The following is a 24,979-nucleotide window of genomic DNA, read 5'->3' as shown; positions in this document are numbered from 1 at the left end:
CATTGGAGGCAAGGGCCGTCTGTACGCATATCCTCCGATTCCTCTAGTAAAGAATACTTTCTTGAAGCTTCAACAGGACCCAAGGGACTATGATTCTCATAGCCCCTCATTGGCTGAGACAGGTCTGGTTTCTACTCCTTCGGTAATTGTCCTTCTGGAAATCGATCATTCTGGGGACTTCCCAGACCTCATCATGCAATATCAGGGCCAGGTTATGGCATCCCAATCTCCAGGCCATGTCACTCACAACCTGGATGTTGAGAGGTTTAATTCTGCAACCGTTTGATCTTTCTGAAGATGTGTCTCAGGTCCTGGTGGCTTTATATGACAGCCTTCCACTAGATAGTCCTATGGATTAAGGTGGAGGAGGTTTTCGTGTGGTGTGAGTAAAAGGCCCTAGATCCTTTCTTCTGCCCCACACAAAAAACTGCTTGATACCTTCTGCACCTATCGGAGGCTGGTCCCAGGAAACAAAGAGGTAGGCTATCTATGATAGCCGTAAGGATAAACACAAACAATAGATGCCTCATGTATCACCCTGCTCCGGAGTTTAGGCTAGCGATCCCATCCGGGATTGCCTTCATACCCTCTGAAACTCTGATGCTGTCCTGTGGTCAGCTGTGTCTGATGCTTTGGCACCTAGTGTCTGTCATCGACCCCTGATGTTGTTGCTGATTATTCTTCCAAGTGTTGCTTGGGTTTTCTCCTCATTATGTCTATTAGCCAAACATGGGCACCACTCTGCAGAGGCATTCTGTCTTTCGGATGTCAGTGGACTGCAGTTTCTTCTGGGGAGTTCTTGAGCTCCCGTTTGGTTTTTCGGTGTTTTGTAACCCTGAAGAAAACTGTGCGGTTGTTCATCCTAGCAATCCTCCTCTTATTTACCATCTCTAGACTTTTTTCTGTGTCCAGGAGATTATAGACCTAACTTCTAGGGTTCCTGATCTGAAACCATGCTTTGTAATGTTTTCCCTAATGCGGAGTATGTTTCTTGCTGGCACTAAATCACTCCTGTCTTAGTCTGCCTTTGTAGAACCCAACTCTTTTCCTGCCTAGAACCCGTTGTGGGTTGGCTGCTTACAGCAAAGAGAGAGAGGTGGTGCTTCAGCACAGTTGTAGTTTTCCTGCTTTGTCTTGCTCGGACAAAATATAGCTTGGGATTCACCCATGTGTGAGGGACTGCCATCTGCTTGTCCTTCGAGAAAGCAGAGATGCTTACCTGTAACAGATATTTCTCCGAGGAATCCCACTTGCCTCCCCTAGGAGTTGGTTATTCCTGTATTAGCTCTATTATGGACTGAGGGGACTCTTCCTAGGGGGCAGTGTGTGATAATACAACTGTTCATGCTCAGGAGGGCATGTTTGAAAGTTCTAGATTGTTTGAAATCAAAGTTCCGTGCCAGGCTCCATCTGATGATGTCACTCATGTGTGAGGACTAACATCCTGCTGTACTCGGAGAACACCTGTTACAGGTAAACAACTCTGCTTTATTCATAGGAAAGAATATTTATTATAAAGTCTCTATCTTAAAATGAAGATTGGTTTGGTCCTGATTAACCGAGCACCTCAGAATGTGAAAACATCATTGGAAGCATTCCTTCAAGTTCTGATGGATGTAAGTTTACAGTTTTGAAATTTATTAATTTTAGGAGATTTTAATATACAGTACATTTGACTCCCAAGTAATCAGTCAATATTATTAAGTTTATGGAGGTTTTTGCATGCTCTTGTTTTTGTCTGCTGGTCTCCTGTCAACCCTTGAAAAAGGAAAAATGGTGGATTTAATTTTTGTATGTTCTAAATGTAATTATGCCCTCGACATTGGTAATTTGATTAAGCCTGTTGGATGGTCTGATGATATGTACTTGTATATATCTTTTTTTGTTACTTTTTATTTATGCATTTTCAAAATAAATGAACTCTAGATCAACATGGAAAGGGACATTCCATGTCAAGTGGACCAATTTAGAAAATCATCCATGCTTGACCTGCTTCAAATTGAATAAAATTTTGTGTGGGTGTTTGCTAGGGCCTCCAACTATGCAAAATTTTTCGGCAGGATCTCTATTTGTTCAAGAGCTAGAGGCAGCTGAATGAAGGTTGGTCTTAAGAATACTGTGCTCTACACAGCACAAAACGACCACTTTGTCCAGGTACTGCAGCCAAACAACCCCTGTTAGGGGCCTGAAATTTTCTAGATTATTACAGCCTCTGGACCTAAGTTCCTATGCAAAGTCTGGAACCTAATATGAGCTTGCCACCCTTTTTATGGGCCAGCAGATTTTAGACAATCGACTAAACCTAAGGAAAATGGTCAACACAACAACTAAAGATTGCTTCTACAGATTACAGGTCCTAAAACGACTTAAACCACTCTTATTCTTCCATGACTTCAGGACAGTCCTCCAAGCGCTACTGTTCGCCAAAATAGACTACTGCAGCGCCCTCCTACTAGGACTCCCCAAATCCACTACCAAACCTCTGCAGATGATACAAAATGCGGCAGCAAGATTGTTGACCAGTACCAGCCGCTGCGAACACATCTCTCCCATACTCGGGAACCTACACTGGTTACCAGTAAACTTCAGAATTCTATACAAATCAATCACCTTAATCCACAAAACCATCCATCATCAACTTCAACTTGACCTGGAAATACCATTCAAACTCCACTCCTCTAACAGACCAACTAGACATATTTACAAAGGCACTCTAAATGTTCCCCCCACTAAAGCCACACGCCTCGCTACGACCAAAGACAGAGCCTTTTCAATGAGGCAGGGGAGCAACGATGCCGGACGAGGCGGGGGAGCAACGATGCCGGATGGCTGCAAAAGTAAGTCGGGTCGGGTCCCCTTTTGGTTTTTTCGCTTTTTTTTTTGCTTCGCCGCTGTCATCTCTTCTCCCCTCCTCCTGGAGCAGGGCGCGAAAAGCAGCCTTGCTCCGGGAGGAGGGGGGACACTGATAGCGGCGAAGCAACTTACTTTTACCTTTTTGAAAAAAAACCAAAATTGCTTTTGGTTTTTTTTCGCTTTGCCGCTGTCCGTGTCTATTCTCCCCTCCTCCCGGAGCAAGGCTGCTTTTCGCGCCCTGCTCCAAGAGGAAGGGAAGACACTGACAGCGGCGAAGCAAAAAAAACAAAAGCAAGAAGTAAGTCTCTTCGCCGCTTCCCTCCTCCCGGAGCAAGGCTGCTTTTTGCGCCCTGCTCCGGGAGGAGGGAAGAGTGAAGCGGCGAAGCGACTTACTTTTTGCTTTTGGTTTTTTCGCTTCCTGGTATCTGTCATTTCAAATGACATTTGAAATGACAGATACCAGCGTGGCGTGAAGCCTTAGGCCCGCGCACCCAGGATACTGTATAGGTGCTCTATCCAGTAAAATGGGTTGCGCGGGCCTAAGGCTTTTCGGACGCGGTTTACATTTAAATAAAATTAGTGTTCAGGATCGAGCGGTAGGTGAGCTGCACTGTGCGTGCGGCAACCGCGGGTGCCGTAGGCACTAACGCAGCTCTTCCTACCGCTCGGTACTTGATAGACCTGATTATGTTCTAAACTTTGCACTGGGACGTACCAGCAGGGGTTGTACTATTCCACAAAATTTCAGGCCCCTGAGAGGTGTTGGGCTTCAGCAACTGGACAAAATTTAGATTGTGGTGAGAATGGTACTCAGAGCTGACCTTCATTTGACTGCCTCCAGCTCTCCAACCAATGGAGATCCAGGTTAAAAATCTAGTACCGTTTTGTTTGAGACCCTAGAGAACGTCTCTGCAAAACCTTGTTCGATTTGGAGGAAGTTGAGTGTGGACCCCTGGTCCACTTGATATGGAATGACCCAAAAGGAAAATCGAGAGCTGATATGGAAAATACATAATAAAGAAAAGAGTTATACAAGGAAAGTTAAACCTGAATTCCAGCTCATAAGCCCACAATGTGGGGGATCCTATATCACAATCCACAATACAGAAAATTTCAGATAAAGAAAAAGGAATATGGTAGCTAGTTCAGGGGGCTATAATTATGAACACCTCTCGCACTTGTACATCCGAAACAACAATGAGGGATCTGAACTAACAAAGTATCAATCGAAAAAAGGAAAGCTGACTGGGCTAAAAAAAATCATATTTCCACCATATTTAACATATTTCCAAAGGAATTAGAGGAAAAATTGTGTTCCTAATTGTAATATCCTAGGTTTCATTAGAATGAATTTTTTCTTTTTCCTCTGTGTGGTCCTTGCAATGTCAAGAAAGGCCATAATTCTACACTGCAGAAAAGTAGATCCTTAAATATCTAAAGTATTTTCTGAGAAGCCAGTCTCTTATCAGAATCTAATACCAAAGTCACTAATAATGTAGCAGTTAAGGTCACAGCAGAATCTGATGTCGCCAATAATGCAGTAACATCTAAGGGATTATCAGATATAAGACTAAGACCTTGGTATTTACCTGCTTAATTCCTAGGAGGCTGGAGATAATAAATCCAAGCAATGGGAGGTAGTGCAGCTTCAGAAATCTCAAGAACATTCATTATGTACCTTCTAAACATTTCTTTAGCAGATACCATAGGAACAAATGGAAAATTTTTAAAATGCAGATTGCTACGGCTCAAAGAAGTCTCCAGATTCTCTATGAGTCAAAAAAGTATTGTCTTTAACTATACTGTCCAGAAGGGACTTAATTTGGGTTACATTAATTTGAAGCTCAGAAATCTGTTTGGCCATTTCAGTTGTTTAATTCTCAAAAACAGAAATAGATGTCCCAAATGCATTGTTAATTATCAAAGATAAAACTTGAGAAACAATAGCTTGGCCTAAGATTCATTGGCTTCCCAGATTGATTCAAGTTTAAAAACTGGTGGCCTCACCATTTTAAAGCTTCCTTGCAAATCTTGAGTTCCCAAGGTAGTTTGTCCAGCCACAGCAGCGATTTGAGATGAAACGTCCAAATCGATTTTGGGTTGGCATGGTTCCATGGACTTCAGAGATGTCACTACTAGATGAAATGCCAGATTTTGCAGCACTAATGCTCCTTCCCGCAATCCCTGCCTTGAGGAGAGTCACAACCACAATATCAAAAAGTAAATCTTCTGACCTTGGGAGGGGATACCTGCCACTAGAGGGGTCCAAGGGCGATGTTCTAGCTGCTGGGCTGAGTGAGACAGATGATTCTGGAGAAGATGGAGGCAAACCTTCCCCCTCCAATACTTCTCAGTAAATCCTCCATCGGCGACATCATCCCCCTGAACACATGTGCATCCATCAGACTTCACAATGTAGAGGCAAGAGGGGGCTATAGGGCGAGCACCAGGTTTTTCCTTCCTCTTCTGACCCATGGAGAAAGTTGAGAGGTAATATAAAAAACCTAGAGGAGAGGAGCACAGAAGCCTGCTACCAGCTGCCATCTTGGATCCTATTGGTTCGATGATTTTCAAATCACATTTGTAATAATTTCTGTGAGGACTTTGCCAGCTGGTTTTGTAAACTGTGCTAGGATTACTCGCTCATATAGGAAGTTGATACTTTAACTATCACAAAAGTTTTAGCAGACAGAACTGTTTTTGTTCTGATGATAATGTAATCAATTTAGTGGAAGATTGGAACAATCTTCTGTCTAAGATTCTTTAGCTCCTACAAAACTCAGTGTAAATAGAATAAGATATGTTCTTCTTGGTTTTTGGAGGAATTGTACCTTTTAAAGCAATCAGCGCAGAAGTTAAGAGTGTAAATGGCTGAAAATTCTATATAATACAGATAAATTATCCTACAGGATCCATTTTAAAGCATATCCCCTGACTATTACCCCAATTACTTCAATTACCCCAATATTGACTGGGTACATGTATCATCGGGACACGCTAGAGAGATAACATTCCTGGATGGAATAAATGATAGCTTTATGGAGCAATTGGTTCAGGAACCAATGAGAGAGGGAGCAATTTTAGATCTAATTCTCAGTGGAGCACAGGATTTGGTGAGAGAGGTAACCGTGGTGGGGCCACTTGGCAATAGTGATCATAATGTGATCAAATTTGAATTAATGACTGGAAGAGGAACAGTATGCAAATCCACAGTTCTTGTGCTAAACTTTCAAAAGGGAAACTTTGATAAATGAGAAAAATTGTCAGGAAAAAACGGAAAGGAGCAGCTACAAAAGTAAAAACGTGTGCAAGAGGCGTGGTCATTGTTAAAAAATACCATTCTAGAAGCACAGTCCAGATGTATTCCACACATTAAGAAAGGTGGAAAGAAGGCAAAACGATTACCCGCATGGTTAAAAGGGGAGGTGAAAGAAGCTATTTTAGCTAAAAGATCTTCATTCAAAAATTGGAAGAAGGATCCAACAGAAGAAAATAGGATAATGCATAAACATTGGCAAGTTAAATGTAAGACATCAATAAGACAGGCTAAGAGAGAATTTGAAAAGAAGTTGGCCGTAGAGGCAAAAACTCACAGTAAACACTTTTTAAAATATATCCAAAGCAGAAAGCCTGTGAGGGAGACAGTTGGACCGTTAGATGATCGAGGGGATAAAGGGGCACTTAGAGAAGATAAGGCCATCGTGGAAAGATTAAATGATTTCTTTGCTTCGGTGTTTACTGAAGAGGATGTTGGGGAGGTACCCATACTGGAGAAGGTTTTCATGGGTAATGATTCAGATGGACTGAATCAAATCATGGTGAACCTAGAAGATGTGGTAGACCTGATTGACAAACTTGAAGAGTAGTAAATCACCTGGACCAGATGGTATACACCCCAGAGTTCTGAAGGAACTAAAAAATGAAATTTCAGACCTATTAGTAAAAATTTGTAACCTATCATTAAAATCATCCATTGTTCCTGAAGACTGGAGGATAGCTAATGTAACCCCAATATTTGAAAAGGGCTCCAGGGGCGATCTGGGAAACTACAGACCGGTTAGCCTGACTTCAGTGCCAGGAAAAATAGTGGAAAGTGTTCTAAACATCAAAATCACAGAACATATAGAAAGACATGGTTTAATGGAACAAAGTCAGCATGGCTTTACCCAGGGCAAGTCTTGCCTCACAAATCTGCTTCACTTTTTTGAAGGAGTTAATAAACACGTGGATAAAGGTGAACTGGTAGATGTAGTATACTTGGATTTTCAGAAGGCGTTTTGACAAAGTTCCTCATGAGAGGCTTCTAGGAAAAGTAAAAAGTCATGGGATAGGTGGCGATGTCCTTTCTTGGATTGCAAACTGGCTAAAAGACAGGAAACAGAGAGTAGGATTAAATGGACAATTTTCTCAGTGGAAAGGAGTGGGCAGCTGAGTGCCTCAGGGATCTGTATTGGGACCCTTACTTTTCAATATATTTATAAATGATCTGGAAAGAAATCCGATGAGTGAGATAATCAAATTTGCAGATGATACAAAATTGTTCAGAGTAGTTAAATCACAAGCAGATTTTGATAAATTGCAGGAAGACCTTGTGAGACTGGAAAATTGGGCATCCAAATGGCAGATGAAATTTAATGTGGATAAGTGCAAGGTGATGCATATAGGGAAAAATAACCCATACTATAGTTACACAATGTTAGGTTCCATATTAGGTGCTACAACCCAAGAAAGAGATCTAGGCGTCATAGTGGATAACACATTGAAATCGTCGGTTCAGTGTGCTGCGGCAGTCAAAAAAGCAAACAGAATGTTGGGAATTATTAGGAAGGGAATGGTGAATAAAACAGAAAATATCATAATGCCTCTGTATCGCTCCATGGTGAGACCGCACCTTTAATACTGTGTACAATTCTGGTCGCCGCATCTCAAAAAAGATATAATTGAGATAGAGAAGGTACAGAGAAGGGCTACCAAAATGATAAGGGGAATGGAACAGCTACCTTATGAGGAAATATTAAAGAGGTTAGGACTTTTCAGCTTGGAGAAGAGACGGCTGAGGGGGGATATGATAGAGGTATTTAAAATCATGAGAGGTCTAGAATGGGTAGATGTGAATGGGTTATTTACTCTTTCGGATAATAGAAAGACTAGGGGGCACTCCATGAAGTTAGCATGTGGCACATTTAAAACTAATCGGAGAAAGTTCTTTTTTACTCAGTGCACAATTAAACTCTGGAATTTGTTGCCAGAGGATGTGGTTAGTGCAGTTAGTATAGCTGTGTTTAAAAAAGGATTGGATAAGTTCTTGGAGGAGAAGTCCATTACCTGCTATTAATTAAGTTGACTTAGAATATAGCCAGTGCTATTACTAGCAACAGTAACATGGAATAGACTTAGTTTTTGGGTACTTGCCAGGTTCTTATGGCCTGGATTGGCCACTGTTGGAAACAGGATGCTGGGCTTGATGGACCCTTGGTCTGACCCAGTATGGCATGTTCTTATGTTCTTATTAGAGCAATGAAAAAAATATATATTTCTAGTAAGCTCAGGAAAGCTATAGATAGACCTAAGGAGTGGTTTTTCTCCCCTAACTTCTTTATAATCTGCTTCTCACATGATTTTGGATTAAGGAGTGATAAGATTGATACCTGTCAATTTGCTATCCCCAAGAGCTTTTACCAAATTATTTGAACATAAAATTCTAGATTTAAGGAAATCATTAGAGGACAATTTAATTCCAGCTTGTAGTCTATTTCAGTGTTCAACCTTTTGAATGCCAGGGACTAACTAAGTACCTTCTTTAAATTATATGGATTACAGTGGTGTGTCGTGACCTTTATAGCAGGGGATTCAGTCTCACCTCCTCCTCCATCCTGAGTCACCAGGAGTCTTATTTGTTCAGTTTCCTCTCCCCTCCCCCCAGGTCTTCTGCAGTTTCACTCCCTCAACCTCTTCTCCCCAAGGCACAGAAAATATTTGGAACTCATATACCATTAGGCCCATTTTATCATATATTGGTTGTGGGCTTAGCCCTCAGAAAGATATGAATAAGGAATTACAATATTGTAAACTTCCCATAGCAACAACAGTGCTCTATCAACATCAACCCTATCCATGAAAACGCAGCACTGCAAATATTACACCAGATGCTAAACACCAATATATCTCCTATTAGGAAAACAGAACATGTCAGACTGCCTAAAAATATCTGTAAAGTAAAAATACATGTATCTAAAAATATTGTACAAAAGATTTAAAACTACATAGATCCGTTCTTCAGATGTTAGAGCAGAGACATTCCCAAGACAGGTCCTATATTTTCTTAATTGCTCATATACAGTTTTGGATACTTAAACACAGTCCAAAAAGTTATCACAGCCTGCCAAGACTACAGTTTACCCCAAGAAACAAATCTTCCATATCAAAACATCACTAACTCCCAGGACTCAAACAGTTACCACAATACCCAGGAAAGAGCAGCAATGCAAATATTTCAACAGGCCCTAGAAAACCAATATACCTCCTACTGACAACAGAACAAGCCAGACTGCTATAGACCCTTACTCAGAAACTACTCACTAGCAGAATCCTTCCCCTTGGTCGCACTGGAAGAACTACTAACAATAAAATCAAGAAATATAAAACATCAATCATAATAGTAAAACTACTAATAAAAAAGAATAAATATTTCAAGGCAGCTTATGAATAGAACATTAAATAATTTAAACCTCATAAACATGTTTATACATTTCCAAAAACACAATATAATATTTCAAAAGGGCAAAAGCATCAAACAACATCCAATAATGAAACTTATAAGAATTAAAAAAATCTCCTGTGCTCTCCATACATGGTATTTTTGACTCCCAGTCACCCTGAGATTGTTGTGGATGGGGGAAGGGGGCCACACAAACATTGTCCTCCCTCACACATGCACGTTCACATGGTTTCACTTACACTCCTTCTCTTTTTGTCTCACACACACCACAAAAATGCTCACACAGTGCACCTCCCTTCCCGGCTCCTATAAACATGTTCCCAAGCTCCTCTCTCCATCCAGTCCCCAGCATTCTTGTTCCCCAGCTCCCTTTCTATACCTAGAACCTCCAGTACCCAGCAGTCTTGCTCACCAGCCCCATCCAGAACCCCCACTAGTCAGCAGTCTTACTCCCCAGCCCCCTCTCCTCACCCAGTCACCCCAGGTTCCCCAGCATTATGCTCCCCTCTCCCCTCACCCCCACCAGAAACACCCAATCCCCAGCAGTCAAGGTCCTCAGTCCCCCTCTCTACACTCAACCCCAGTCCTCAACAGTCTTGTTCTACAGCCCCTCCCCTCTCTCACCAAGGCCCCCCAATCATGCTCCCTAGTCCCCTCTCACCACCCATACCCTCAGTTCTCCGCAGCCCCTTCTCCCCACCTAGGCTCATTCAGCCCCCAGCAGTTATGCTCCCCAGCCCCCTCTCCCCACTAGACCCCTTCAGCCCCAGCAGTCTTATTCTGAAGCACCTCCTGAAGCATGCTCAAGAACCTCCTGTCATGCTCCCTAGTTCCTCTCCCCATTCCCCAGCAGTCATGCTCCCCAGTGCCCTCTCCTCAAGCAGAACCCTAGTACTCATGTTCCCTAGCCCCCGCTCCCCACCCAGAGCCCCCAGGTCCCAGCAGGCATTCTCCCCCCATAGACCCCAGTAGTCATGTTCCTCAGTCATCTCTCCTCACCCAGCGCCCTAGTCCCCAACAGTCTTGTTTTGCAGCTCCTCCAAGATCCCCAGTCATACTCCCTAGTTCCTCTCTCCATCCCCAGCAGTCATGCTCCCCAGCCCCCTCTCCCCCATCCAGACCCTACAGTCCCCAGCAGTCATGTTGCTCAGTCCCCTTTCCTTACCCGGCCACCCAGTCACCAGCAGTCGTGTTCCATAGCCCTTCCCCCAGTCATGCTCTCAAGTCCCCTCTTCCCACTTGAACCTCAAGTAGTCATGTTCTCTAGCCCCTCTCCCCATTCAGAGCCCCCAGTTCCCAGCAGTCTTGCTCCCCAGCCCATTCTCCCCACCTAGACTCCTTCAGCCCCCAGCAATCATGCTTCCCTCTCCTTACCCTGTCCTCAGCCATTGTGTTTTGTAGCTCCTCCCCTTCAAGCCCCCGCAGTCATGCTTCCCAGTCCCCTCTCTCCATCCCCCAGCAGTCATGCTCCCCATCTACTCTCCTCACCCCGCTCCAGTAGTCTTGTTCCGCAGTCCCTCCCCTTCAAGACCCCCAGTCATGCTCCCCAGTCCCCTCTCTCCAACCTCCAGTCATACTCCCTGTCCCCTCTTCATCCTGCCCCCAGCAAACTTGTTCCACAGATTCTCCCCTCCCCCAGTCATGCTCCCCCAGTCCCATCTCCCCACCCAGACCCCCCCAGTAGTCATGTTCCCTAGCTCCTTCTCCCCACCTAGACCCCTCTCCAGTTCCCAGTCCCCAGCAATCTTGTTCTTCAGCCCTCTTTCCCCGTCCCCAATACTCTTGCTTCCTAGCCCTTTCCCCTCCCATTCTCCAGTTGTCTTGTTCTCCAGCCTCCCCTTCCCTCCTCTCTTATTGTCACACTTAGTTCACTGAACTTTTTTCTTAGCTCAGCTCAAACATTGGCACTGAGATCTTAGAAGAAATAGCCACACAACATTTACTTATCTTGCTACCCCCTACCCTTGGATCCACATGGGCGTAGAAGCTAGCTCTAAGTTTGAAGACATCCCATCCCACACTCCCTGCTGGTCTGATTTTTATGTGGGGTAGAAGGTGGGACCTTCTTCCAGGCTTAACAATGTCCTACCTTCTACCTCATGTGGTGATGCTGCTTCAGTTAGTGCCTGAGCTACCACTTGCCTGCATCTAATCCTTGCAATTGGTCCCACCCATGAGGACCCCTATCTACTCTGCCTGAACCTTCTTTTAATTGGCTCCCTCTGAGGTACAGCCTGCAGATAGCCACAGGCTGCTGGTTCTATTGGCCACACAGACATGCAGGTGAAAAAAGAATAAAAAAGGTCCAGAGCTGGGGATTCACTGAATCCCTTGAAGGCCTTGACCGCACGCCACTGATAGACTAGTTGTAGCGTTGATGAGTGGGAGTTGAGGAGTGAAGGAACCCCCAGAAAATTAAAGTGTGGTGTGGGGAAGAGGACAGCCTACCTCCCCCACCTGTTCTTTAATCTCATGGGTCAGTCTTGCAGCTGGGCTATGTCAATATAAATATAAATGATCTGGAAAGGAATACGACGAGTGAGGTTATCAAATTTGCGGATGATACAAAATTATTCAGAATTACAGTAGTTAAATCACAAGCGGATTGTGATACATTGCAGGAGGACCTTGCAAGACTGGAAGATTGGGCATCCAAATGGCAGATTAAATTTAATGTGGAAAAGTGCAAGATGGGGGCCACTACCGAGCCTTCGTATCTACATCATCATCCTGACTACTGTATTTGCTCAAAGACTGTGTTTATTACATTTCCTCGGGTTATGTACTATCTTTTCTCCTTAATAAAAGTCTCTCTCATATAAGAACATAAGAAATTGTCATGCTGGGTCAGACCAAGGGTCCATCAAGCCCAGCATCCTGTTTCCAACAGAGGCCAAATCCAGGCCACAAGAACCTGGCAATTACCCAAACACTAAGAAGATACCATGCTACTGATGCAATTAATAGCAGTGGCTATTCCCTAAGTAAAATTGATTAATAGCTATTAATGGACTTCTCCTCCAAGAACTTATCCAAACCTTTTTTGAACCCAGCTACACTAACTGCACTAACCACATCCTCTGGCAACAAATTCCAGAGCTTTATTGTGCGTTGAGTGAAAATGAATTTTCTCTGATTAGTCTTAAATGTGTTACTTGCTAACTTCATGGAATGCCCCCTAGTCCTGCTATTATTCGAAAGTGTAAATAACCGTGTCACATCTACTCGTTCAAGACCTCTCATGGTCTTAAAGACCTCTATCATATCCCCCCTCATCCGTCTCTTCTCCAAGCTGAACAGCCCTAACCTCTTAAGCCTTTCCTCATAGGGGAGTTGTTCCATCCCCTTTATCATTTTGGTTGCCCTTCTCTGTACCTTCTCCATAGCAACTATATCTTTCTTGAAATGCGGCGACCAGAATTGTACACAGTATTCAAAGTGCGGTCTCACCATGGTGCGATACAGAGGCATTATGACATTTTCCGTTCTATTAACCATTCCCTTCCTAATAATTCCTAACATTCTATTTGCTTTTTGACTGCTGCATCACACTGAGCCAACAATTTTAAAGTATTATCCACTATGATGCCTAGATCTTTTTCCTGGGTGATAGCTCCTAATATGGAACCTAACATCGTGTAACTACAGCAAGGGTTATTTTTCCCTATATGCAACACCTTGCACTTGTCCACATTAAATTTCATCTGCCATTTGGATGCCCAATCTTCCAGTCTTGCAAGGTCCTTCTGTAATGTATCACAGTCTCCTTGTGATTTAACTACTCTGAATAATTTTGTATCATCCGCAAATTTGATAACCTCACTCGTCGTATTCCTTTCCAGATTATTTATATATATTTTGAAAAGCACCGGTCCAAGTACAGATCCCTGAGGCACTCCACTGTAGGCTTGAAGACTGCAAGGCAGGACAGGTAGGCCCAGAAGACCACTGAGCAATGCAGGGAAGCCTAGAAGGCTGCAGAGCAAGGCAGGGAGCTAAGGTAGGCTACAGAACAAGGCAGAAAAGCCAAGGTAGGCTACAGAGCAAAGCAGGAAGCCAAGGTAGACCATATAGCAAGGCAGGAGGTCCAGATAGGCCACAAAGCATGGCAGAATGCCTGGGTAGGCTGCAAGGGAAGACAGAAGGCCTGGGTAGGCTGCATGGGAAGGCAGAAGGCCTGGTTAGGCCACAAGGCAAGGTATGAGGTGTCTCAATGAAGAGGCACAGAGGGACTGGACAGACTGAGTTATGTAAGTATGGGACTGAAGCATCAGGTGATTAATGAGGAGGTAACTTGCATAGCTCATGGTGCGCACTAAGGACCCTTGGTGAAGGGGAGGCTCTACAGCAGGTGGAACATAAGAACATAACAAAGGATTTGGAAGCCAGACATTTTTAAAGCAGAAGTTAAGAACAAATAACTGATGTCATGATCTATGGAACAATTTGTTCGATAAATAATTGCTAATTGTCTATGATAAAAAGTGCATTAATTAAACTTTGGTTGTAGAGCAAAATGGCTTTTAATGACTTTAAAATAAAAAATGTTAGGTTTACTTTTTTTCTTTTTGGTTTTAGTGTGTCACATTAATTGAATACAAGGAACACGAGGTTTTAAGTTGAAGGTTGTTTCTTAATATGTTTATCATATTATTTATGTTGGAAAAGTAATTCAGTATTAGTAACTTTATAAACTAAATATATGTGTGAGGCTAACCCAATGGCAGTGCTGCATTCACAGCTACCCAGAGAGTGGAAGGTTGGGAGTCATGGTCATTCCTCAAGGATGACATCTAGTGACCATATTCAGGGCCTGTGATTGCAGTGCTTTAGAAAGAATCCTGAGTGTGGCCTCTAGCCCAAGACCCTAACTTCAGTGGCCAGACAGTTGCATTGAGACGGGTATAAAATAGAGAAAAAAAATAACTAGGTATTTGTGAATAAAGGCTCATGGCAAGAGGATCCCAGCTCTTGTTCTGATTGAGCTGGAGGCCTTTAGGAGCAGTAGGAAATTGCCTGGTCAATAAAAAAAACAAAACATATGCGAGTATATAGTAGGCTTGCCTTGTTTTCTACAGTGGCTAGAGAAAGTCTTCACCCCTTTCAAAATGTTCAACTTTTGTTGCCAGGAAGTAAAATGCATTAAGCCATTGTTTGTTCCATGTTACCACACATCCTACGCCACAATTGGCAAGTGAAAAATATATTCCAGAATTCCCTGTACGTACCAGGATCAGTTCAGCCGGTGGGTTATGTCCCCATCCAGCAGATGGAGTCAGACCAGGCTTCGAGGGGGCGTAACCATATATACCAGTACCCCCTCTGCAGGAGTTCAGTATCTTCTGACTCCAGCAGATGCGAGTAGGGGAATCAGTGTTTCCCCAATCTGGCAGGGAATTTCTGTTTTCTGCTTCTTTCCTTACTCTAGTTATCTCTGACAATTTGGATCAAGTTTAAAAAAAAAAAAAAGTAAACAGGGCTAACTCAATTTGGGGGAGGCGTGGCTTTCTCTATTCTAACCTCTCTTCAGTTCTATCTGTCTACGTGAACTTGTTTCTCCCTGGTCTGGGGGTAAGTGCTTTGCACCTTTGTGAATTTTTTTCTTTGCAGCGTCTACATGCCGGTGCCTCGTGGAAGCCGGTGGGGCCGGCCTCTCCAAGTTATCTTCGCCCGCGGCCCGATTCGATCCTCTCGAGGGCTGCTGGGGCAGGGAGGGGGGACCCTCCGAGCGGGGGTTAGCGTCGGCCGTGCAGGCCCCCCCCGCGGCACCTAGCTTCTTTTGAACCAGCGGGCCAGCGTAGGCCGACCGGGCCCCCCCGCGGCACTTCCTCCTTGTTCTTGCCCCCCCCCCCCCAAGGCTCTTTTTTGATTTTTTTCTCCGGCGATCTTTTGATGCTGCGGCCCTCGTGCTGCTCGGCCTGCGGCGAGCCGGGGTCCCGGATTTCCCGCGAGGGAATCTGCGCACGATGCCTCCCCGGGGGGGGAAGGGATCTCTCAGTTCCCCAGCAATTTTTCATTTGGTCTCTGCTTTGCCCGGGCGGCGCGAGGCCGCCACCTCGCAGTTTTGGCGGGAACGGCGGCCATTTTATAAATCCGCGGCGCGCTGTGGAGACTTATGCAGCGCAGGAGGACAGGATTTTCATGAGGGTCCCGCCGCCGGTTTTGTCCAATGGAGCCCGACTTGCAGGCACGGAGCATTTGGATTTCTCTTCCTCTGGGGCCCCCCGAGCAGGCCGGGGGTTTTCCCCAGAGTTTATCTTGCTAATGCATACGGCCTATCTACAGAGTTTTGGAAGCTCCCGTGGGACCCCCCCTCGCCAAGATTCCTCGGCTCTTGACGACACCCCAGGCTCCCCCTGTCCCGGTAGGCTCGGGTTCGGGTGCGGGGGGCCCCTCCGGTTCCCACCCGGGTTCGCTTGGCCCCCGGAGTAGGGGGTGCGACTTCGCCCCTGGGGGGGGATGTCCCGGAGACTCCGGACGGGTCCTGCTGGACGTTCCGTCGGAGGGGGATGACCCACGGGCGCTCCGCATCTTTCAGAGGGAGGAGCTGGACGACCTCATTCAGCAGATCCTTCTGGAGTTGGACCTGGACCCTCCGCCGGACCCTCCGGCTCCAGTAGCCCCAGCCGTCGTCACGTCCGCCAAGAAGGGGGATCCGTTCTTGGCGGCGCTTCGCCCACGAGCGCGGGCTTTTCCCATTCACGATTCCTTTTTACAGCTCCTGGTCGGGTGAATGGGATACCCCGGAGGCTTCCCTGAAGGTCAGTTGAGCCATGGAGAAGTTGTACCCTCTTCCGGCAGATTTCCTGGAACTTTATCAAGGTCCCTAAGGTGACTCCGCGGTGTCAAAAAGGACAACTATTCCAGTGACGGGCGGCGCAGCTCTACATGACTCTCAAGACTGCAAGTTAGAAGTCTTTCTGAAACAGGTCTTTGAGGTTTCCGCCCTGGGAATGCGGGCAGTTATGTGCAGTTCGCTCGCTCAGCGGGCTAGTCTTCGCTGGGTGCAACAACTTCTCACGTCTCAGGTCCTGCTGCCCGAAGAAGCAGCCCAGGCGGATCGGCTGGAGGCTGCTGTTGCGTACGGGGCGGATGCCTCGTACGACCTCTTTCGGGTACTGGCAAGATCTATGGTTTTGGTGGTGGCGGCACGGCGTCTGTTGTGGCTCCGCAACTGGGCGGCGGATACTTCCTCCAAATCAAGCCTAGGCTCTCTCCCTTTCAGGGGCAAATTCCTCTTCGGGGAGGATCTGGATCAGATCATCAAGTCTCTGGGGGAAAACGCTGTTCACCGTCTCCCGGAGGATAGACACCGACCTTCAAGGGCTTTTGCTTCTTCCAGGACCAGAGCCAGGGCGCAGCGACGTTATAGAAGTTACAGACAGGCTGGGCCTCGGACTTCCGCTCCCAGATCGCAGACTTGGTTGCGTTCCTTTCGTGGGCGCAGGCCCACGAGAGACGGGTCAGGATCGGGAACCCCCCTCCTAAGTCCACTCAATGATGCCAGCCTCGCCCGCTTCCTCCACTCCCTGGATAGGGGGTCGTCTGGGTTTTTTTTACGAGGAGTGGGTACGTATCACCTCAGACCAGTGGGTTCTGGATACCATAAAGCACGGCTACACTTTGGAGTTTGTCCGCCCCCCGAGGGCTCGATTCATCTTTTCCCCCTGTGGTTCGGACCTCAAGAGGAGAGCGGTACAGCTAACTCTGGACAGGCTACGGGACATAGGGCCATCTCTCCCGTCCCCTTAGGAGAGGTGGGCTTGGGCCACTATTCCATCTACTTCGTCGTGCCCAAGAAGGACGGATCCTTCCGGCCCATCCTGGACCTAAAAGAAGTCAACAAGTCGCTACAGGTGGTCCGGTTCCGAATGGAGACTCTCCGGTCAGTGATTGCGGCAGTGCATCAGGGGGAGTTTCTCGCCTCCCTGGATCTGACGGAGGCCTATCTACACATTCCAATCCTCCCGGCTCACCGACGTTTCCTTCGCTTCAAGATTCTGGGCCAACATTTTCAGTTCAAGGCCCTCCCCTTCGGGTTGGCGACCGCTCCTCGAACGTTCACCAAGATCATGGTGGTCGTGGCTGCGACCTTAAGGAAGAAGGGCATCCTTGTTCATCCCTATCTGGACGATTGGCTCATTCGTGCGAAGTCTTTCAGCCACGGACAGTCAGCGGTGGCCAGGGTCATCCAGGTTCTCCAGTCCCTGGGTTGGGTAGTTAACTTCTCCAAGAGCTCCCTCGTGCCTTCTCAGCGCTTGGACTTCTTGGGGGCGAGCTTTGACGCTTCAGGGCAAGGTCTTCTTGCGCCCGGACAAGGATCAATCCTTGCGGGAACCACATACGCGATTCTCTACATTACCAGTACTCACCTCCTGGGACTATATGCAGCTCCTGGGCGTCATGGGTTCCACCATCGACCTCGTGCCCTGGGCTTTTAGCGCACCTGCGGGCCCTTACAGGTGCTTCTTTCTCGTTGGAAAACCGGTCTCACAGGATTATCAGATGGTACTTCCCCTTCCGCAGACTGCCAGGGACAGCCTGGGTTGGTGGTTGGACCCGTCGAATTTGGCTCGCGGCGTCTCCCTCGAAGTCCCCAACTGGGTCGTGGTGACCACCGGATGCCAGCCTCGTCGGCTGGGGAGCCGTCTGCGATCAAAGCACCATCAAGGGGACGTGGTCAGCGGTGGAGGCGAAGTGGCATCAATCAACCGTCTGGAAACCAGGAGCGGCCCGTCTGGCCGCTTCGACATTTTCTCCCTTCTCCCCCTCCCTTCAGAACCGGGAGGTCAGGGTCCTCTCGGACAATGCCACCCACCGTGGCCTACATCAATCGGCAAGGAGGTACTCCGCAGCCGGCACGTCTCGATCGAGTCGGCGCTGCTGATGCAGTGGGCAGAGCGACATCTCGCCCGTCCTCGCGGCCTTGCACATTGCCGGAGTGGAACAACGTTCAGGCGGATTTCCTAAGTTGTCAACAGCTGGATCCCGGAGAGTGGTCCCTCTCCGACGAGGCGATGAGCCCTTCTCGCTCACCGGTGGGGGGTCCCCCACTTGGACCTGATGGTGACCGCTCTCAAACGCCAAGGCCCCCCGCTTCTTCAGTCGCAGAAGGGAAAGTGGCGCAGAAAAGAGTGGATGCCCTGGTCCTCCCGTGGCCTCCACATCTCCTGCTCTACGCCTTCCCGCCGTGGCCCCTGGTGGGCAGAATTCTTCGCAGAATAGAAAACCATCAGGGTACCGTGATCTTCGTTGCCCCGGAGTGGCCCAGACGACCTTGGTTTGCGGACCTGCTACAGCTGGTGATAGAGGGCCAATAAGACCTAGGACAATCTTTCCCGGCCTCCTCCATCAAGGCCCGGTATTTTTCGAACAGGCAGAACTCTTCTGTCTTGCGGCCTGGCTTTTGATACGGCGTCGCCTCCGGCGCCGGGGCTACCCGGAGGCGGTAGTCTCCACGCTGCTGCGCGCACGAAAGACTTCAACTTCGGTGGCCTACGTTCGAGTTTGGAAGGTCTTCGAGATGTGGTGTACCAACCAGCGCACGAGGCCCATGCGGGCTTCGGTGCCCCAGATACTACAGTTTCTCCAGGAAGGGGTGGATAAAGGACTCTCCTATAATTCGTTACGAGTCCAGGTGGCCGCCCTGGGTTCGCTATTACAGTATGGTGGCTCTCTCCTACTGCAGCCGGACATTGCACATTTCCTCAAGGGTGTCAAGCATATGCGTCCTCCATTGCGGGATCCATGTCCCTCCTGGAGCCTTAATCTTTTCTTTCTCACCTTGTCGGGACCACCCTTCGAACCTCTACGCAGCGCAACGCTTAAGGATCTCACTCTTAAGACTGTCTTTCTTGTGGCCATCTGTTCTGCGCGACACATTTCGGAACTTCAAGCTTTGTCGTGCAGGGAACCCTATCTTCGGTTCACGGATTCGGGGGTGTCCCTCTGCACCGTTCCTTCTTTTCTCCCGAAGGTGGTGTCATCTTTCCACTTGAACCAGATGGTTGAGCTTCCGTCCTTCGCTTCCTCCGAGACGAAAGGCCCTCCGGCTTTTGGATGTCACAGCGCACGTTGCTTCACTATCTAGAGGCTACTAATGATTTCAGGATTTCTGACCATCTATTTGTACTTTGGTCCGGTCCCAGGAAGGGTGCCCAAGCCTCGAAGACGACGATTGCTAGGTGGTTAAAGGATGGTATTGCCGTTTCTTAAATTGGAGCGGGACGTACTCCTCCTCGCGGCATCATAGCAACATTTCTACGCGCTCTCAAGCAGCCTCTGGGCGGGGGAGGCCTGTTCTGTATCTTCTCAGGAGATTTGTCGTGCGGCAACCTGGAATCACCTGCAACGTTCCTCGAGGCCTATTGCCTGCATCCTCGCCTCTTCCGATGTTGGACATTTTGGCGAGCAGGTTCTCCGAGCAGGCCTCGCAGGACCCCACCCGGTTTAGGGAAAGCGTCAGTACATCCCACCGTCTGGACTGATCCTGGTACATACAGGGAAAGAAATATTTCCTTACCTGCTAATTTTCGTTCCTGTAGTACCATGGATCAGTCCAGATGCCCACCACTTTTGGGTTCTTTCGTCCTTGCTCCGCTCTACTCCTCATTCTGTTGCAGTTCTCTGTGTTTCTGTGTCTACCACAACTCCCTACAAGTTGGTTGCTTACCTACAATTAACTGTTGATGTTCCAGTTGTCGTTCAATGCATAGTTGATCAAACTTGATCCAGAATGTTTCTTGTTTTTCTGTCGGGCTTTGATATACTCGATACTGAACTCCTGCAGAGGGGGTACTGGTATATATGGTTACGCCCCCCTCGAAGCCTGGTCTGACTCCATCTGCTGGACGGGGGACATAACCCACCGTCTGGACTGATCCATGGTACTACAGGAACGAAAATTAGCAGGTAAGGAATAATTTTCTTTTCCTTAGAAAATTAAGGAGAAATAAAAACATGGAATATTTTGGTTAGATAAATGTTCATTCCCTTGTACTTACATAGTAATCCTAAATAGTTAAAGCTCTGATATAACCAATCACCTTCAAAAGCACACACCAAGTCAATTGGCCCCATCTGTGTTAAACTGTACTGGTTCATATGATGACTAGTTCATTGTATTGGTTCATATGTTGATTCTTTCTGCTGGGTAATGCTTTCCAAAGCAAAGACTTAACCATGAGCACCAAGGAGTTGTCAAAAGAACTGTGGGACAAAGTTGTGGAAAGGCACAGATCTGGGGATAAAATAATTGCAAAGTCCTTGGAAATACCTCGGAACACATTGCAATTAAGAAGTGGAAATAATATGGCACCATTAAGACCCTATGTAAGGAACTGTGGATGCATGAGCCCTTCTTGCCATGATGCAGCTTCGTAGGTAGAGTCCTGTGTGGTGAGTGAGCGAGTCTTGGCATGGGACAGACTAAGATTGAGTCCAAACTTCTATACAAAGACCAGGCTGCAGTGACTTGAGACAAGGCTGATGGCTTGAGGCAAGATTTATGGCTTGAGACGTCTAAGGCTGAAGCAAATTTGAAGACTGCAGCGGAGCCACAGGAGAAGACTGAAGAAAGCTGAAGGCTGAGAAGACAGGAACCAAGCTGGGAGCTGAAGGCAGGAACTTAGGCTGCCGCTGAAGTCAGGAAGCAGGGTGGAGCCAAAGGCTGAAACCAGGATGGAGGCTTGAGCAAGACAGAAAACTAGAACCAGGAGGAATAGCAACCAGGAGACCTTCTTGCTGAGGCAACAAATCCAAATCCAGGCAGTCTAAGTAGTCTCAAGCATGTGACATCATCATCAGGGTGGGTACCTGACTCTCCCATCAGTGTGCGCTGAATTACATGCACTGATGTGCATACATGCCATAAGCGTCTGTTCACTGGGTCCTAGTATCACACCCATCAGAAAGCCCAATGGTGGCTCCCTGCCACACGGTGAATGTCCACCACCGAGGAGCCTGGGGAGACTACTGGATTCTAAGAGTACCCTCTTCTCAAGCCACCTCCTCAAGCCTCTTCTCTTCGACTTCTGAGGAGACGAAGGTACTGTTTTACCAACTGGGGGTTTGGGGGACCAGACCCAGGATCCAGAGATTCTTTGGTTTTGAGACTGCATTGTAAAACCATTCAAAGCAGATGATTTAACTGAAGCAAAGTTTAAATGCTTGGACAAAGACTGAGACTGGTCTTGATAGATGGACCAAGGTCCTTTGGCAGGAGGACAACACATTTCAGAATTCACTTAGGAGCAGGATATATATTGAAGTGGCAAAACCAGCACTTAGGATGAGATGGTTTGAAGTGAAGAAGCTGGAGACAAAGATGAAATGATACCATGTTCTCGGCAGGACAGTCCTCATTGATTAATCTGTAAGGAATTCCAGTCATAAGATGGCTGATGAAGATTCAGCCAGGGTAGTCCAAGTACAAGAGGGCTGGATGGTTTAGATAGTACATAGAACTGAATGTTCTCTTGGTGAGACCCAATCTGCATCGTGATGGGTGAGGAAGCTGTAGTCACATGACCAGGTAGGGTTTCTCTTAGATCAGGGCTGCCACACAAGATCCTTTTATCCATCAGTGCCCCCTGAGACTGGAAAACTCTATAAAGAGAAGTCTCATCGGGAAGGTAGCTTGCACCATACTGCTTTCTCTCTGTTACTAATGGTTTAGGTGAGTCTTAGCTATAGAAAACACTGAGTTCAGACTGAATCTTTATTAGATTCTGGATCCGGAGGCAACTTTATTCAAGAATCAATGCTACATCAATGTGGTTGCCCTGCTACCTAGCTTAACCACTCCCTGAGTCATTTCGTCCATCTAGGACAGGGGTGGGCAATTCCGGTCCTCGAGGGCTGCAAACCAGTCGGGTTTTCAGGATATCCTTAATGAATATGCATGAGAGAGACCTGCGTACACACTGCTTCAGTTGTATGCAAATCTATTTCATGCATATTCATTAGGGGTATCCTGAAAACCCGACTGGTTTGCAGCCCTCGAGGACCGGAATTGCCCACCCACTCCCAGCAGTGTACACCAAAGATCTATGTTGATGTTTCTTCACCTTCACCTGATACACCTCATCAGAACCCCACAATGTTGGAATCAAAGAGTTTAAACTCTTTGCTTCAGATGGAAGGAAACAGACAAATGTCTGTCCCCTTAGCCCTGTCTGATGCTCGATGTTGAGGGGGATCAATGCCATCTCGATGCTGATACAACAGTGGTGGTCAATAGAGTTCTCAGGTCTCTTGATGGCGATGCATCCAATGTCGATACTGATGGGCTAGATTTATGAAACCTGAAGTGCTATCTATTTCATGCATATTCATTAGGGGTATCCTGAAAACCCGACTGGTTTGCAGCCCTCGAGGACCGGAATTGCCCACCCCTGTCCTAGATGGACGAAATGACTCAGGGAGTGGTTAAGCTAGGTAGCAGGGCAACCACATTGATGTAGCAGTGATTCTTGAATAAAAGTTGCCTCCGGCTCCAGAATCTAATAAAGATTCAGTCTGAACTGAGTGTTTTCTATAGCTAAGACTCACCTGAACCATTAGTAACGGAGAGAAAGCAGTATGGTGCAAGCTACCTTCCCGATGAGACTTCTCTTTATAGAGTTGTAATTGCTGTCAGAGGTACTTCCACTATGTATTGACTTAGGAGGTTGAAGACTTCTGATTGGATTTCTGTCTTATTCTTTGGATAAATATATGCTTTTCCCCTCAGTAAATCATTTTTGTCCATGAAGAATGTGGAAAAAATCCCAATGCATGAAAGTTTGATACACTGATAGAACAGAATGTGTAGACTTCCTATACCCACTATACATGTGAATGCATTTGCGAAATGTTTGCTTCTAAAATTGCTAAACAGGAAATTTCTTAACCTTTGTATTTTATTTTCATAAAGATGAAGATTATTAAATGAGATGGTATAAACTACTCAGTTGGGGTTTCCCTAATGACTCAGTAAAGTATGTGGGTGGATGGGTAGTTCTAGTCTTCCCTATTTGTTTTTTTTTCCTTTAATTTTCTGATACTGTTTCATTTGAGAAATCCCATTTTGAGTGTACTGTCTAAAATGATCACTCATGCATTCATATAGTTTTTTGCTGAAATGTCTAATTAGTAAATTGTTAAAGGTTACATATAGAGTTTGTTTAGAGAGATCAGTCTAGAAAAGTAACTTTTAAGAGATTGCTGTATTTCTCTCTAGCACTTGTTGCATTGCTTATGGAAGAAATTTCTCATATGCGTGGGACTCCAGCCGTTGGAACAATCATTACTGAAACTGTATACTTTAGTTTTCATTACAAAAAACAGTGCTAATAACTGCTTCTGTGGAATATATTAGCCTCTTCGCTTCTTATTGGTGAACCGTAGTGCTAGAATTAGGATTTTTCTTGAGGGATAAAGAGAATTTAGACGTTCCTATAACTTTGCTAATTCTTTAGACAAACAGTATGCTTTCTCTTACTAAGCCATGGTTTTCTGGTCACCATATTCTACATAGAATGCTTAGGAATACATATTTTCCTGTGAAATACAGTATAATGGCATGTAACCAGTGTTTTATTTGGGTAAATCATATGTGCCACAGGGAAACCTCATTATATTAAGTGATTCTTAAATTTGAAGGCCGCATGGGAGTAGGGAAATACCTACAGTATATGAATATTATCCACTTTGAGTTGTCACACAAGGTAGAATATAAATAAAAATAAATTAAAAATTAAGTTCCAAATAGGAAAAAATGCTGGATACAAACCCTACAAAGAAAGGCTTAAGACCCCATGGAGTGGGGAATAGGAACAAGGTTGTGATATGAAGTTGGAGGCACAGAGTGTAGATGAAACAAGAGAAAATGCTACTTTGATGTTGATGATGTTTGTGTGTGTGTTGTTGGGGGGGGGGGGGGGATTATTCATGCCTGGGATAGCCTACCAGTGAAGGTAGTAGCAGCTTAAGCCATGGCAGAATTTGGAAATGCTTGGGAAGACACCATGGTGATTGGGGACTCCATGGATAACAATCAGATAAATAACAGAGGGGCATGGTTGGGAAAATTGTAGAGAGTGATGGTAGTGGTAAAGGCAGGGCTGAGAAGTCAAATGGGGGACATGGAGGGGGAGCTGATGCCTCCTGTGGCCATGTTCAAATCCATTCTAAAAATTCACCTTTTCAAGGCTGCTTTTAAATCCTAAACATGACTTTACAAAAAATACACTTCCCATAGACTTTTGTTTCTCTTCAATGTTAGTCTTGAATAGATTGTAAGCCTCATACAGCAGGGACTGTCTTTCATATGTATGCATCACATGGTCTGAGATCCTTACGGGCAAATTTTAAATCCCCCATGCACGTAAAATCCGGGGATTACGCGTGCAGCTGGGCCTTGCATGC

The 24,979-nt window shown here is 46.2% G+C and overlaps 1 protein-coding gene across 4 annotated transcripts in view; it reads left to right on the top strand.

The window, feature by feature from the left end:
• GTDC1 (glycosyltransferase like domain containing 1) overlaps positions 1-24,979 on the top strand; it is a 710,677-nt gene that overhangs the window by 105,644 nt on the left and 580,054 nt on the right. The window contains exon 3 of one of the 4 annotated variants that reach the window (XM_029605413.1): positions 1,499-1,616. The exons of the other annotated variants lie outside the window; for them this stretch is intronic. The gene's annotated coding sequence lies outside the window, so the exon portion shown is untranslated. The remainder of the gene's footprint in view (positions 1-1,498; positions 1,617-24,979) is intronic. 4 annotated transcript variants of the gene reach the window in all.

Source organism: Rhinatrema bivittatum, chromosome 6 (assembly GCF_901001135.1).
Source record: "Rhinatrema bivittatum chromosome 6, aRhiBiv1.1, whole genome shotgun sequence".
Classification (NCBI taxonomy): Eukaryota; Metazoa; Chordata; class Amphibia; order Gymnophiona; family Rhinatrematidae; genus Rhinatrema; species Rhinatrema bivittatum.
The sequence above is the reverse complement of the archived record's forward strand: the minus strand, read 5'-3'. Positions and strand labels throughout refer to the sequence as shown.